Source organism: Papio anubis, chromosome 5 (genome assembly GCF_008728515.1).
Source record: "Papio anubis isolate 15944 chromosome 5, Panubis1.0, whole genome shotgun sequence".
Lineage (NCBI taxonomy): Eukaryota > Metazoa > Chordata > Mammalia > Primates > Cercopithecidae > Papio > Papio anubis.
In genome coordinates this window covers 91,046,246-91,063,964 of record NC_044980.1, presented here as the reverse complement: position 1 = coordinate 91,063,964, position 17,719 = coordinate 91,046,246, and the positions used below count along the sequence as shown (strand labels likewise).

General features: G+C 37.5%; 1 long non-coding RNA gene across 1 annotated transcript; it reads right to left on the bottom strand.

The window, feature by feature from the left end:
- Positions 1–13,645: 13,645 nt before the first annotated feature.
- On the bottom strand, positions 13,646–17,341 carry LOC116274935. The gene is made up of 2 exons (XR_004183779.1): positions 17,279–17,341; positions 13,646–16,865 (listed from the first exon to the last, which is right to left on the bottom strand). It is a non-coding gene; the product is annotated as an uncharacterized LOC116274935 (long non-coding RNA).
- Between the last annotated feature and the right edge of the window lie 378 nt (positions 17,342–17,719).

The following is a 17,719-nucleotide window of genomic DNA, read 5'->3' as shown; positions in this document are numbered from 1 at the left end:
AAGCCCACAGAGCTTTTTCAGCTGCTTTCATTACCCTTGTATTTCTCTTAGCTCTCTAAATTGACTCAGATCCAGGTATGATCAGAATCTTCTCCCGTAACATAGACCTTCAGGTTCCCCAGTGTGAGGGTGTGTTCTGGGGCAGCCAATCCCCTTTTCCTGCTTCCACAGTTTGGACACTCACAGTATTTGGGGAGTCTCCTGAGTCCTGCAGGAGCAATCAGCTTCCTTCAGAGTGTCTGTGGGTTATCTTGGCTTTCCCAAAGTATTCCTGCAGTCGTTCTGGAGCAAAAATTCACAATACAAGCCTCCACAGACTGCTTTGTCTGTCTAAGTGGGAGCTGTAATCTAGTCCTACCTTCCATCTGCCATGATCTGTGTTGATAGTATCTCTTGTTGTTCAGAAGGTATTATAAAAACACATGCTTGTATAAATTCACTGTAGCAATATTCACAAAAGCAAAAACATGGAATCAATCTAAATGCTTGATATGGCTTGGGAACCTCCACTTAGATTTCAGAGGATGTATGATGCATCTGGATGTCCAGGCAGAAGTTTGCTTCAGGATTGGAGCCCTCATGGAGAACCTCTGCAAGGGCAGTGCAGAAGGGAAATGTGAGGTTGGAGCCCCCACACAGAATCTCCACTGTAACACTGCCTACAGAAGCTGTGAGAAGAGGGACACTGTCCACCAGACTCCAGAATAGTAGATCTATTGATGGCTTGCACTACGTGCCTAGAAAAGCCCACAGACACTCAACACCAGCCTGTGAAAGCAGCTGGGAGGGCGGCTGTATCCTGCAAGGCCACAGGGGCAGAGGAGCCCACCTCTTGCATCAGCATGACCTAGATGTGAGACATGGAGTCACAGAAGATTATTTATGAGCTTTAAGATTTAATGATCACCCCACTAGATTTTATACTTGTATAGATCCTTAGTCCCTTTGTTTTGGCCAATTTCTCCCATTTGGAATGGTGGCACTTATCCAATGCCTGTAACCCCATTATATCTTGGAAGGAACTAACTTGCTTTTGATTTTACAGGCTCATAGTCAGAAGGGACTTGCATTTTCTCAGATGAGATTTTGGAATTAGACTTTTAAGTTAATGCTGAAATGAGTTAAGACTTTGTGGGACTGTTGGAAAGGTATGATTGGTTTTGAAATGTGAAGATATGAGATTTGGGAGAGGCAAGGGGTGGAATGGCATGGTTTAGCTTTGTGTTGCCACCCAAATCTCATCTTCAATTGTAATCCCCAGGTGTGGAGGGAGAGACCAGGTAGGAAATGAATAGATTATGGGGCTGTTTCCCCCATGCTATTCTCATGATAGTGAGTAAATTCTCATGAGATCTGATGGTTTTATAAGTGGTAGTTTTTCCTGCAGTCATATACACACACACACTCTCTCTCCTGCTGCCGTGTAAAACATACCTGCTTCCCCTTCCACCATGATTGCAAGTTTCCTGTAGCCTCGCCAACCATGCAGAACTGGGAGTCAATTAAACCCTTTTTCTTTATAAATCCCTCAGTCTTGGGTACGTCTTTTAGCAGTGTGAGAACAAATTGATACAATGCCTATCAATGACAGAATGGATAAAGAAAATATGGTACATATATACCAGTTAATACAGCAAACAAACAAACAAACAAACAAACAAAAAACCTTATAAAACGAAGAGATCATGTCCTTTGCAGGAACATGGATGGAACTGTAAGACATTATCTTTCACAAACTAGAGCAGGAACAGAGAAACAAATACTGCGCATGTTCTCACTTGTAAGTGGGAGCTAAATAATAGAAACACTTGGATGGAAAGAGGGAAACAACAGACACTGGCACCTATTTGAGGGTTAAGGGTGGGAAGAGGGAAAGGATCAGAAAAAATAACTGTCAGGTACTATGGTTAATAACTGGGTGATGAAATAATCTCTACAACAAACCACTGTAACATGAGTTTACCTATATAACAAAACTGCACATGTATCTCTGAACCTAAAATAAAAGTTTTTAAAAATTTCAAAAAATAATAATGTTTAGAAAAAAGCACCTAATAATTTGCAGGGTTGGCAACACACAGTAATATAGCTAGAAACACAATGTGCCCTTTTTAGGACACACATATATTATGAGCTTTTGTGTTGCTGAATCCCATTGACAGATTTGCCTGGTGCATTTTATCACAGTTGGGATATATAAACATATTTTCTGTTTCTCTTATTTTCCATCAGAAACATTATTTGAAGATATTTCATGAACTGAGGCTAATGAGGAAAATGCATAAAGGGAGAGAATGATGAGTAAAACTGGAAAATTCTGGATATTGATTGAAATTGGGAAAAGAGTGAGGCATATTTATATTATTTATATAATGAAAGAAGTGAAAATTTTCAATAATACATATTATTTTCCAGATGCATGACAAATCATGAACTTTCACTAAGACAAACTTAAAGAAAGCAGGCATTTCCTAATTTTCCCTGGCAAGTATACACTATGGATATGTAGATATGTTTATTAAAAATATATAGATATATATACACGTGAATATATGTTTACACAAATAGCGACAATGTGAATTCTCCAGTGCAAACTTTGCATATTAGTGGGTAAACATAGCTATAGTACATTCCTATGCAAAAATATATTCAAGAACCATGTGTCAATGTATTTATTTCTCCACCTGAGTTAAAGAAGAAAGTTTACAATGAACCAAGAGGAGGTAAAGGGGTTACATTATAGGTTAATGCAAAGATAAGATTGTTTACTACGCTTTCCAAAAAAAGGTAGGGGTCCCCATCCCCCATCCATAGATCAGTACCAGTCTGTGGCCTGTTAGGCTCAGGGGTGTACAGCAGGAGGTGAGCGGCCTGGGAGGGAGCATTAACACCTGAGCTCCGCCTCCTGTTAGATGAGCCAGGGTCCTTAGAGTCTCATAAGAGCATGAACCCTATTGTGGAACTCTCCATCTCCTCTAGCCCACCTCTACCCCGACCCCATGCATGGAAACGTTGTTTCCCATGAAACCGGTCCCTGGAGCCCAAAAGGTTGGAGATCGCTGCTTAAAGGGACTTTATAAGGAACTATGATCCTTTAGTCCAGTTGTTAGAAATTTTTTATCACTCTCTAGCTTTACTTCTAACAGCTGCTTCAAACTGCTCTGTATTCTCCCTAATGCTCAGCTTATACCAGAGGGAAAACCAGAGGGATAGTTATCCTATCTCACCACAAGTAGACAAAAGGCACAGGAAACTCCGGTTTCGCCTTTTGACATTTTCAGAGTCTTGTAGGTCAAAAAAGTGAGCCCAACCCTATTTCTCACTGTGCATTTGAATCACAGCCAAAGCAACAGGTAAGGATATTAGGCACATATGCTAATTACCCCTTGGATTCATATTCTTTGACAACGACTTGGAGAGTTAAGCTTCAAATTAAATTTGGTTACTGTCTAGCATTTTTGTTGTTTTTGTAAGTTGATAAAGTTGAATCAATGGAATAAATATCCTTTTTACAAAAATAAAATATAAAAACTTGATTTGTGTACAGGCATTTATTTGATATATTTATTATGTAATTTAAAGGTGAGAGGACTTAACAAATTTATTTCAATGTAATTAGCTTGGGCTTAATTATTGTGCATTTATTAGTCCTTTTATAGTTACACTTTTCTCAAATGACAGTGCTTCTCAGGAAATTACTGATGCTTATATATTTTGTTTAATGAAATTTAAACAAGTAAGTAAAAATCAAAAGGATGACATTATGTTTCAGATACAGATCAAATTAGGGCTGGTTTGTGTAAATGTTTTGCTTTATTTGCTGTACTCTGAAGCACAATTTTCCACACATTTTCTTACCAGCCATCAAGCTTTGTCTGCTCTTCATGATCTCCGTCAATTAAACCTTGCCATTTTTATAGAGTTTTTGACCTTTAGCAATACCCTAAAGGTCCCTAAAGTCTATAATTTCTTCTGGGGTTAAGACCAAGGAGAAATTGGTATATAAATTTCACAAAAATATTTTTGATCATTTCTAGCTTCTAGCAAAGTTAGAACTGGTAGAAAGCAGCAAAAATCATCTAAAAATAAAAGATGATGCTATTTATGAGAGCAAGATGGCTCCTAAAACTATTTTCAAATTAAATTAACTCATTGTAAATGTTAACGAACATTTGATTTAAACTTATTAAAATATATAGCTATACAAATTCTCATTTTAAAAAAGGAAAGCTAGCTTAAAATTGTATCAGGAATGAGACTTTATGGGCCAGTTTTTCAGAATGTTGATTTCAATGGAACTGAAATAACATCTATGCTACCTCATCTACACCCCACAGAAAAACCTTTCACTTCTTCAATTCCATGTTGCTAAATTACAGAACTCTGTGAAGAGTAACTTGTGATCTCAAACATTACTTTATGAAATCATGCATCTTATTTCTCAAACAGTACGAATATATGATCTTTATTGCAAAAAAAAAAAAAAATCTTACTTCATTCTGCTTAGCATATTCTGGTAGGTAATCTTGTCTTCTTTCCCCTAATTTACTCAGTCCAAAAATTCAAATGAAACCTACTGATCAGTCTCTGCTTTTGAGATATATTCAACAAAGGAGAAGATAAAGTTACTGGAAATGACTTGCTTTTAGTAAATTTGTATGTGCTCCTAGTGACAAGTGTGTGTGTTTTTTTACTAAATTTTTAGATCATCAGTTGGAGAATCTATCATAGTATTTTTGGGGGGAAGGTCACTGTCAAATATCCATTTTTTACATCACTTAGAAAGTCTTATCTTATTGGTCTTTATTCTGTCTTCTGACATTATTCTCATATCCTTGACATTTTTAAAGATTGATTTAGTTTTAATGAGCTCCTTCTGTAAAATTTTCACACAACTCAGGATATAACTCATCCAGATATAGAAGCTTCCTTTGCTGGATCAATCACCTTACTCAACCTCATTTTCCCAACTCCATCGATGTTGTCTGTACACAAGACTCATGACTCATGATATATCTCTTTTATATGGAGTAACTCATAGTTTTGTTGGTTTTAAAATTCTATCAGTGTGTACCTGAACCTTCAAAAAACAATTTGCTGTCAGAAATAAGCTAGCAATTTGTTGTTACAGACATTTTAAGAAGTGATTGATGAAAACTCACTGAGTATATTAAGGGTCATTTTATTACCCTCATTATTCATTAAGACAACTTGAAGTGGAATCTGTAAGTTCTAGTATTAAAACTTTAAATTTCCTTTTGGGTTTTCTGCAAGGTTTTCCTTTTTGCAGGATTAATTCAGCTACTACTACCATTTGTATAGTTTTTACATTTCATATGGTATTTTAATAATCTCACTATATTACCACGTACAATTAAAATATAACTTTTAGAAATGAAAGAAAAATAATCTTCCTTTTATTACTATTCAAGTATAAACATTAAGATGTGAGAATGAAAATGTATTAAATGTTTATTCTCTGGAGTCTTATGAATAACTGTAAAGCCATTACAACCACAAAAAAAAAGGAACAAAATGATCATTTCCTAATACATTGGGATAAATTACCTGTTGGCTTTTAATCAATGAGTTTGGATAAGAGATGCAGACAATTGTGTGACTTAATTTGTATGGTTTTTATAGTCCTTTTGTGATGTTATGAATAAAATAACAGCTTTTGGGCATAAGGTACAAAAAGTGAATCAAAGTTTTTCGGGTTTACATGTTCTGTTATCCATGTAACATGTGTAGAACTCATGTGAAAAATTCAAAAGAAGCGAAAAAGTTTTAAATTATTTATCTGTATATTTATTTATTCATCTACTCTGTTATTTAAAAAGTAATGATCTCACTGGGTTTAACGACCCCAAGTTTAGAAAGTTGCTAATTTATCTTTGTCTTTGAATTAGTGCTCAGCATCTTGTCTTACCATTCGAAATTTCCAAGAAGCTTGCTAAATGCCCACTGCATCTAGCAAAAATAATATTCATAAATAAGATGGACTCACAGAAAAACATTTTCATATTATATCAAATGCCTTTATAGTAATTTCACAAGTCTGGGTACTGAATAATCAGATTATGTTTCAAATTAATATAATATAAAATTATATAGTTATTCTGGTTACATTAATTTGTGATAATTTTAAAATAAATTAATTAAAGAATTTATCTTCATATTTCATTCTTTAACACTGTATTTTCTGGCCGGGCGCAGTGGCTCACGTCTGTAATCCCAGCACTTTGGGAGGCTGAGGCGGGCGGATCACAAGGTCAGGAGATCGAGACCATGGTGAAACCCCGTCTCTACTAAAAATAGAAAAAATTAGCCGGGCGCAGTGGCGGGCGCCTGTAGTCCCAGCTACTTGGGAGGCTGAGGCAGGAGAATGGCGTGAACCCGGGAGGCGGAGCTTGCAGTGAGCCGAGATTGTGCCACTGCACTCCAGCCTGGGCGACAGAGCAAGACTCCGTCTCAAAACAAACAAACAAACAACAAAAAAAAAAACACTGTATTTTCAAATTCTCTATTTTGTCCTGGTGTAAACTTTTTCAGAAATATTGCTATTTTATCTACATGTGAATTTTTTAGCATACAGTCATGTATTATATTCCTTCATCATTCTATTTAATTTCTATATTATCTGAGTAATTTAAATGTTTATTTGGTTTCACAAAAAATAACAGATTAAAAAACTTAATACTCAACTTTTTAAAAAGAGTTTTCATTTTGCAATGGGGCAATTAATAAAAGGGAAGGAGATAGGTTGTGTCCATTGGGAGAAAATACAGGGAATTTGTACAGTATGGAAAATGTACATAGAAAACCTTGACTGTCCTTTCCCCTGAAATTAGAAAGTGCTGGGGTGAAGAAAGAAAGGGAAAAACATCCCTGAGGGGATATTTCTGTGACTCTTAAAAAGTGAAATGACCAGATTGTATTGAAAAGAAGCAGCTGAATTGTCTAAGGGAAAGCAAAAGACATTGTTTCTGTTGTGAAAATTTCAAGCTTCAGTAACTCTCTAGTGTGAAATATAGCAGACATGTTTCCATTCTTAGAAAAGTATGGATAGCTGAAAATTCAGTAGAACAAGGTATTGCATAGAGTAAGCATAGATAAATGTTAAAATATATTCTTTTCTCTTTTAAAAATTATAAGATGAATGATTCTCACTTTCTAATGTATTTTGTTTCCAAATTAGTAACTTAACTGTATGCTGGGGTTAATACTTAGGTGAGGAGTTGATAGGTGCAGCAAACCACTATGACACATATTTACCTGTATAACAAACCTGTACATCCTGCACATGTACCCCAAAACTTAAATAAATAAATAAACAGAAAAAACAAGTACCCCCAAAATAATGTATGAAAAATAAATAATAAATATCAAAGAGGCAAATATTCTCAAGTGCTAATGTAAACATGTTATGTTTAAGGCACTAGATATTGCACTTGGGAATTCAAAAGAAATAATAGACATGGTCCTTTTACTCTAGGATCTTTGAACTCATAGGAATACTATGGGAAAAATTCTGGGAATTTAGATTCAATACTTTTTCCTTAATCTTCTCGACTGTAGACTCTATCCTGCAGCCAGAAGTTGTAGGTACAATGGGTAAGGGGTGCAGATGAGATACATTATTGAACAATTTCAGTAAGTGGTGGATGGACAAAACAATGTGTTAGGGAGATTGATTTGGAGACTGACACAGTAATATTAAATTCTTAAAACACTGAATGTATAAAATCAAATTTGGAGGTTTTGAATTATTTATTATATAACACTATAAGGGTGAGGAGTACAAATCTGAGCTTGTTTATAATTGTTATCTACCAAATAGTCCTTAAGGTAGAGATTTTTAGTTTACTTATCTTGGGGACTCTAGACAGCTGATTATTCTCTTGAGTAAAGAACAGTTTCCCTACAAGAGGCTGTGGGAGTGAGAAGATGTGAATGACCTGTGCTGTGGGTTAGACGTGCACATCCCTGCAAATGAATGAGTGAGTTGTTTCTCAAGACAGAGCCCATGGTGCATCCAGAGAAACATGCTTGGCTTTGGTGTTTCTCAGAATTTTAATACATGGGAATGACCTGGCTTCATTATGGTTCTACCAACACCGCGTTCAGCAAATCTCAGTAGTCTCCATAGTGTCAAGTGATGTCTCAGTTCTGCTAGCCTGTGTGTATCTCAAGGCAGAGCCTGACCTATCTTTCTACTGACTTTCAGCCTCAGAGGCGGTACGGGAGGATCCATACCTCTTGCAGTTCATTTTTAATTTTGTTTCCCTCTAACACCACTGAATGAGCTGTAAGGCATCGTATTTTATACTTGTGTGACTCCCTCAAGGTGAAAATTTGGCTTAGAAAGAGCTGATGTGTGTTTTCATGTGGCCTCCATGTTAACTAAGATAACAAAAAACATAATCCTTCAACAACCATCCACTTGCCTCCCTCCATCCTCCTGGATGTGCAAGTGGATTTGACACAGCAGGCGGTGATGTCCCCCAAACCCTCACCACCACTCATCCAAAGTCACACTTTCTCAGGGTTGCACTGTTACAGCCATTGCTTTTGGTACAATTAGTGAGGCCCAATAATTCTTCCACTAAGCCCAGAGCTAATATTTTAAAGATAAAAATATTTTTACTTAAGTTTTTAAAATTGCATGTGTGGCAACACATATACCTATACATATACACACTATTTTATAGTATTACTTAATGAAAGGTTTTATACTGTACTATTTAAAAATACACTTTAGTGTTACTTAATCCATTTGGGGACAATGTTAATAAATTAAAGCGACAAGTATAACTTTTCTTGGGTACAAATTTTCACTTTATAGAAATAATTTATCTTTATTCACTTTTGGCTAAGGTTTATTATTTTTCTTAAATAACACCTCTCTCTAACACATATCTCCTATATAGTTATACAGTGGATAAGAACACACTATGAAATCACACAGATCTTTGCTCAAATGTCTGCATTCCCATTTGGCTCTTTAGATAATTGTTTAATCTTCTATGAAATGGGAATAATAATAATAATACCATTCTGAGACTTGTTTGAGTTAATCATGCATGTAATATAATTTACACTGTGCCTGGCACATAATAAGCAGCCAATTGACCCTATCTGAACTTCACTTAGTATGTAGTCCCTGATATACATTAGCAATGTAATAGTTAAACAGCAAGAAGAAAGGAAGGTCGGAGAAGGAAGGGAAAAGAAAGGGGAAGGGAAAAGGGAAAGGAAGCAGAAGCAGAAGGGGAAGGGAGGGGACTCTCTTGGGTGAGACAGAAGCCTAGATGTGTTACAAAGTATTGTCATGATCTGTTTACATATCTTTCTCTCCCACAAAACCGTAAGCATCATGCAGGCCAAAAGGATTGTGTTGCTTTCATATCTGTAGAATCCAGAACTAGCAACACATTATCTTACAAGTAGTAGATAGACCTACATTTTTAAGTGAACTAAACCAAATAAGAAATATGTATTTATAGGATAAGATTTGTTTAATGTCTGTCACCATATTAAATTGTAAGCTTCAAGAAAGCAAGGAAAGGACTTGTATTTTTTTCACCACTATATCATTATCAATTAGTAGGAAACTTGGTGCAGTAAATGGCTATATTGGACTTCAGAGAAGAAATTTCCAAAGGTGTCTATATCCTTGCATGGTCTGATCTATAAGTAGCACTTCCTACATGAACATGAGAGAAATAATCTTGGAAGGCATTACCATGAATTAGGTAATCAATTTTTCGGTAACATTGCAGATATCCATTGCTTTATCTTGTATGTACAACATTCCTGAAAACCTGTGAACATAATATCTACTTAAAAATTACAGCACTAAAGATAATTTTATTATCATTATGTTAGGCATTTAAAATATCTTTGAAATATATTTAATATTTTCAATCACAATGTATTGTTGGTTATTCTCCATATGTGCTGTGATAGCCTTTGTTCCTAGGACTTAGAAGATTTCAGATAGCCTTGTTCCACCTCTAAGAGGCTACAGAGCAATCTAAGGTCAGTTCACTGTAAGAATTGGGGTTGATCACGCAGGATGTTGCCTGGCCACATAACTCCCAGAACTGCCTGTGAGGTTACCCAAACAAGCACTTTTCTCCCGCAGTGAGAAATTACAAGATGTAGCCATCCCATGTTGGAAGAGTTTCTTGCTATTTCTGCTGTCATCTTGATTTTTTCTTTTTGGGTGTGTAACAAAGAAAATGGATCCCATGGGGCAACTCTCACACTTGTTACCCTCCATTTCCTCAGTCTAACTGAGTGTAAGTAATGGAACTGTGTTTTAATGGCCCACTCTCCCAAACGCCCTCCTAACCCTTCAGCAGAGCTGCTTTGTAGCTGACAAATATGACAGGCAAGGCTAACGAACCCTTAGGCCAGCAATATTCTCATCTTTAATCCATCATAGACATCAAAAAATAATGAGATTTCTTGAAACCGTGCCAGCAGTGAGCTCATATGACACTGAGATGATGAATTTATTCAACCACTTACAAAGAGGTAGCCAGCACACCAAAAGATCCAGGTAATTTCACAAGGCAGAGTGACACTGCCTGGAAACATTAATGTTTGCCACATTTTCTAGGTGGTATCTCATCCCAGAAACTAGTCCATTTGAATTTTTATCTTTGATTCTAAGTTGTGCCTGTTATTTCTTAGTGTGTTGCATGGAAATTTAATTCTGCCATCCTTCTCCTGGGAAAGCTGATAAGGGATACTCAAGCTTATACGCATCATGCTATTGCTGCTGTAAAACTGTAACAAAATGAGACATTTTAAAAAGAGAGTTTTTTTTTTTAAATGGAGAATTTGTGTTTGTTTATTTGTTTGTATTTTAAGATTTAAGTTGAACTGGTCTAATCTGTGGGACCTGAATATGATTTTGTAGTTTTGGGTATTTTATTTTTATTATATTGATAAATTATAGGTGTGTATATATATATATATATATATAAAATGCTTAAAAATACTTATGGGGTAAAAAGTATGTTATGATTTTGGAATACAATGTAGAATTCATAAATCCTGCTAGCTAACATCTATCACCTTAAGTATTACCATTATTTTGTGACAGCATTTGAAATTTACTATCTTAAGTAAATTAGCATTACATTACATTTAGCAATACTGAAATGTACAGCAGTCAATTATAAGCTATGTTTACCATGCTGTGCAATGGATCTCCAAAAAACAAAACAAAACAAAACAAAACAAAAACAAAAAAAGAAACAAATCAAACTTATTTCTCCTATCTAAGAGGCTTGTACCCATCAATTACGATCTCCCCGTTCTCCACCCTGCCCCCAGCCACTGATAATCAGCTTTCTACTCTCAGCTTCTATGAGTTAAATAGGTTTAGATTTCACATATAAGTGAGAACACATGATATTTTGCTTTCTGTGTTTGGCTATGTCATTTAACCTAATGTTCTCTAGTTTCATCCACATTGTCACAATTGACAGAATTTCTTTCTTTTTTTAAGGCTGACTAGAATTCCACAGTGTACATATACCACATTTTCTTTGTCCTTTCCTCCCTTAATGGACACTTAGGTTGATTCCATGTCTTGACTATTGTGAATAGTGCTGCAGTGAACATGGAAATGCAGACATATCTTTGACATTCTGATTTCAAATCTTTGGGTAAATACCCAGTAGTGGGATTGCTAGGTCATATGATAATTCTATTTTTAGTTTTTTAAGGAATCTCCAAACTGTTTTTCATAATGGTTGTGCTGATTTTCATTCTCACAGTGTATAAGGGTTCTTTTGTCTCTACATCCTTGCCAACACTTGTTATCATTTATCTTCTGATAATAGACATCCTAACAGATGTGAAGTAGTTTTAATTTGCATCTTCTTATGTTTAGTAATGTTGAGCATTTTCTCATATATCTAGTAGCCATTCGTATGTCTTTTTTGATAAATGTCTATTCAGGTCCTTTGCTCATTTCTTAATCAGAGTTTTTTTTTTTTTTTTTTTTCTATAGACTCGTTTGAGTTCCTTTTACATTTTGGATATAGATCTCTTATCAGATGTATGGCTTGTAAATATTTTCTCCCAAACTGTAGGTTCTCTTTACTCTGTTCATTCTTTCCTTTATTGTGCACACACTTTTAAATTTTGATGTAACTCCATTTGTGTACTTTTGCTTTTGTTACCTATGCTTTTAGCGTCAAATCTAAAAAAAATCATTGCCCAAATCAATGTAATGTAGTTTTTCTCCTGTGTTTTCCTCTAGTAGTTTCATAGTTTCAAGTCTTATGTTTAAAGTCTTTAATACATTTTGAGTTGATTTTTGTCCATATGATTTTTGTCCTTTATTCTGCTGATGTAGTGTATCATATTTATCAGTTTGTGAATGTTGAATCATCCTTGTATCTCAGGGACAAATCTCTCCTGATTATGGTGAATGATCCTTTTAATGTGTTGCTGAATTCAGTTTGCTAGTATTTAGTTGTGGATTTTTGCATCATGTTCATTAATGGTATTAGCCCGTAGTTTTCTTTTCATGTGATGTCCTTGTCTGGCTTTGATATCAGAAAAACATTGGCCTTGTAAACAGAGTTTAGGATTGTTCCCTTCTCTTTAATGTCTTGAAAAGTCTGTAGAGAATTGGTATTAAGTCTATTACTGACAAAGCTGGTCCCCCAAAAGATGGGGTCCTTCCCTGTTCAGTATCACAAAGCCAACACACAAAACTGAAAGCGTCCATCAGTGCAGGCTTTATTCAATGGCCATGGGATTGAGAAGTAAAAGCATGGCTCACAAATCAACTTCTCAACTAGTGAGGGGTGAAAGGGTTAAAATATAGGATTTCTCTAATGAAGGGATTTGCCTTAAAAGTGAGAAGAGGAATATTCATATCTTTTTCTGGTAATGGGAGGGAAATGTCCCAGAACCTGAGTGCTGCCTTTCCTTTTGTCCTTTCATGGCTTCTTTTTGTCACTGTCATGGTGATTGTCAGCAGTCATGGTGCCATTTAGCATGGAAATCTGATCATAATGGAGTCTGAGGTCTTTTTGAAGTGATTTGATTGGCTATCTTGGTTCTTACCAGTCTCAGCTCGTAAGGGTTACAAAGGGAACTTTTTATTACAGGTGTCCTGTTCCTTAAAGATAAGCAGAATTAAGACTGGGTAGAAACTCAGCTATGTCATGTTACCATTAAATTGTGTAACAAATTCTTCCTTTTCTCTATAGGTACTCCTCATTCTTGAGGGGTGTGAGGGGACGAAGGTCCATCTTCTATAACTTCTTTAAGCTGAATCCGGGTGTTGATATGGGACCCATTGGAGGAGTGAAATTTTTCTTAGCTAGTCTTAGGTAGGTCTAGTTATCTCCTGGGTATAAGCCTAGCCGTTCATATTGCTATATGGCCTTAACTTGCTTAGACACAAAAGAAACAAGGCAGTTTAAGAAACAGGGCCCAAAAATCAAAGAAGTAGGATGTCAGCTAAAGTGCCCAGGAAGGGTAAGAACCATGCAAGATTAGGGATGGCCTGTTTTATAATTTTTCCATATTCCCTGAGGGCCCATGCCCTTTTGGTTAAATTGGTGCAACCACTTGGTCTGGTTGTAGATGACTTTAATGTATTTTTTTATTTATCTGAAATTATTTACCCAAGCACAACAGGAAGTGTTGGTGACTATACACACCCTATCTTCTTCTGCCAAGAGGTCATCAAGAGCAGACAGTTATGATGCATGATAATGGCTAGTAAGTCTGAGGAGACTGTGAGGCAGATAAGGCCATCACCAGTCTTATAGGCTAAAGTTTCTATAACTGTTTTGAAGTTGTGAAGGGTAACTTCATTGCAGGCAAATCTTCTCTATGAAGCAAGGAGACTGCCCACTATCCTGATGCCAGCTAGAATAAGCCAAATTGCCGTTTTACTCCTTGAGCAAGAGGGGAATGGAAAACAATTAAATATTTTGACTTGTCTTGTCGTTAGGTTCCCTAACTGCACTCTCCTTGATGTCATATGTTTTCCAAATAGGGGTAGGCTCTGAATGAAACAAGGTGACGCCAAGAGCAAAGCTTAGAATACCTGCAAGCAAGACAAGTAGATTAAGTCCTGGCAGAAAAGTATATGCAGGCCCAAGGTAACTTATCTGTTTGAGGTTTCTTGTCCATCCTTTTGTAAAGGAACCTTAGATCTGAGAATGCTTCAGCTCAGTAAGTGGCACTTTCTTCCTTAGGTTCCGTGGCTGCCTTTATCTGGGTATGGTGGACCCAAGTGTCACTCCCTGTAACTCTAAGGTAGAGTTAGTTGTGAAAATTACCAGATATGGTCTTGTCTATTTAGGTTCTAAATAATCTTGTGGTCCTCCTACTTTTAGGTTTTTAACAAAACTCAGTCCTGGGCTGTAAAAGATGAAAGGCCAAATGAGATGATGAAGGTAATCCTTGAATTCTGTACTCCTAAAAGGCCTTTATTATTTTTCTAACCTTGGTGGCATATTTTATTTTTTTCATGTTTCTGAGGACCTCCTGGTTACCTTACCAGACCTGGACCAGTTGGCCATATATTAGCTCATAAGGGCTCAGTTTGATTTTTTCTTTTAGAGTTCTTCTTATTTTTAACAAGGCTGTGGGGAGTAATGAAATCCATGGGAGATGGGTTTTCTGGCTTACTTTGGCTAAAGTCCTTTTAAGGGTCTGGTTGGTGTGTTCTATTTTGCCTGAGACTGTGGTCTCCAGATGGTATGTAGGGATCATTTTATTTCTAAGCCCCAAGAAGCAGCCATAGTAATGAAAGCTATAAATGCAGGTCCATTATCACTTTGGATTGACCAAGGCAGCTTGAATCTGGGGACCTTTGCCACCTCATGGGCAATTTCAGTGTGGGTGGCAAAGGCTTCTACCCATCCTGAAAAGGTGTCCGTAAGAACCAGGAGGTATATAAGCTTTTAGAGCCTCTGGGCATAACTGTGAAACTGATTTACCAGTCCTTCCCTGGGTGTCTACCTTGGTACTAGACCAGCTGTGTAGTCTCCTTTCCCTTCTCCCCACCCACTGCATAAGGTGGATATTAGGGTTATTAACATAGCAGATGGATTAGTCTCACCCACCTCTCTGATTAGTTCCCTGAGGGTTGGGGCAGTTATACTTTTACAAAGTCAGTTGACGGGCCTCTTGACCAGTGAGTGTTGGAATGGTTTTTGTTTTAACAGTCTGCAAGTCAGCTGCTTTTGGGGAAAGAAATTGTCCATGAGGGCTAATTAGCCATCCTGACTGATCAATACTTTTGGTATAACCCCATTTGGAGGCTTTTTTCCATTCCTTTTGAGAGTCAAAGAGGGTAAAAGAGCAGGACCCAGGAAAGAAGGTGAAAATGGCATTTTGAAAGTGACCTTCCCTAAAGTCACCTGTTTTGACACTAGGTTGGCTTTATTAGTTTCTTTAATTACCTTAACATCCCCCTTCTGGTGGCAGGCACTCCTGCTTTCATGCCCAAATGTTGCATTTTTCAAGACCATCCTGACCCCTATCCTACGCGGGCAAGACCTTAGGGGGCAGACACACAGGGGGCCAGATGTCAAGAGGAACACATCAGCAGAAGAAGACAGAAGGGGCTGGACCCTAGAGGACGGGTAGGGAGCACGCCAGCAGAAGAGTACACCGACAGAAGCAGGCAGGCACGCTAGCACATCACAGGTCATCCACCAGGGGGACGAGGCAGAGTTTAGCTGGGGCAGTCAGAGAAGAGTCTGCCCAACCCCAGGGAAAAAACCATCTCCCCCCTGACTCCCCCATCTGCTGAGAGCTACTTCTACTCAATAAAACCTTGCATTCATTCTCCAAGCCCATGTGTGATCTGATTCCTCTGGTACCCCAAAGCAAGAAACCCTGGGATACAGAACTCCTTCTGTCCTTGTGATAAGGAAGGGGGTCTAATTGAGCTGGTTAACACAAGCTGGCTACAGAAGGCAAACTAAAAGGGGTCCCTGTAACGCACGCCCACTGGGGCTTCAGCTGTAAACATTCACCCCTAGACACTGCCATGGAGTTGTTGCCCCACAGCCTGCCTGTCTGTATGCTCCCCTAACGGTTCCACCAGTGGGCACTGGAGAAGCAAGCCACACCCCCATCACACTCCCTGAGATGGGGGCAAGGGAACCTTGCCCATTTCAGCTGGGGCCTCACCTAGGATCCTGGAAGGTGAGTGTGAACGAATGTGAAACTGTCAAGTCTACCTCTCTTCCAAAACCCCGCCACCTCTCTTTCTTCCCTGCGGGTAAGAGGCTATGTTTCCCTTCACTGAGTTTTAAATAAAAAAGAATTAGTAAATCTGAGCAAAAATGTATCCTGACAATATTGAAGACATGTTTAAAATTTTTATTTTATTAATTTTAAAACCATTTTTATTCATCAAAGATTACTAAATTCATGTGAACTTGAAGAACATTTGGACTTACTTAATTCATGAGGACTTATTTACTTACAAGCCACTTTGGTGGTATGCTAGACTTCCTGCATAAGGTAACACATCTCTGCACACACACAAAGATCCAAGAGCTTTTACCTCAGAATTTTAGCTGTGAGGTACAATACAAACTCACCATTTCATAAGTGACAAAATGGCAGATTTATTTTTTTTTTTTTTGACAAAATTGGAACCCGTTCACATGACTAAATTTCATTTGCCCCAATAGGTATTCAAGGAAGGCTGTCGACCAAAATTTGGGTAAAGCAGTTTTTATGGCAGTTTTTTGTTTTTTGTAATCCTCTTTTACAGTTTTTCTTCAGTTTCAAATGGGTTTCCAATGTCTCCATTTCAATCAGACCATAAATAATAAGTCTTATCTCAGCACCAGCAACTGGATCACAGAGGATTCACAGCAGGCAAAGAAAAGAGAGGAAGATAGCTTTAGAAAACTGCTTAATAAGTGCAGACTCACCATTTGAGCTCTAAATATGTCTTACTGTGCACAAAACTACTATTTATCACTGCATGCAGGTATCCATGATATCTTCTTGAAGGCCAGCTAGGCATCCTTGACATCTCTTCTTTCAGGAGAGTAGCCAAGGCCACCTTGTCCTTTTGGCTTTGTCAAAGAGTAGGAAGAGGTATTTTCCAAGAAGGATGAAACCCAAGCTTCTCCAGTGCAAGAAAAATGGTATGTTGGAGGTTTTTACAGATGTAAGAGAACAAACACTAACAGGAGTAAACGGAGAGGAACAGAGAAGGACACACACACACACACACACACACACACACACACAAATTTACCTATAGGCTGTTTCCTGATCCTGCAGTCTAGACTGTCAGCCCTTCAGTTCTTCTCTCATCTTTTCAAGAGCCTTTTGTAGGCCCTCTACTTGGGGCATAGCCATCCTTCAGTTCCTTTCTCACCTTTGCCGAGACACTTAAGGGAGTATCAGGATGTAAGGAGCCATTTACTGAGGATGGGACAATGATGTGGTGCCAGGAGTCCTCATGCAGAACCAGAATCCTGGGAAAATGTCCCACCGTACATTGCTCAGTGGGTCCTTCCCAGTACAGTTCTATAACCCTTTGCCTGCCTGCTTACTCCATCACAACAATAATATATTACATTCCTCAAAGCTGATCCCTGGCACCTAGAGTCAGGACAAACATACATTATTTGATGTAGGTGTTTATTGGTATAAACATTTTTTAGAACTGTTTTTGCTGCTTCCTGTAAGTTAT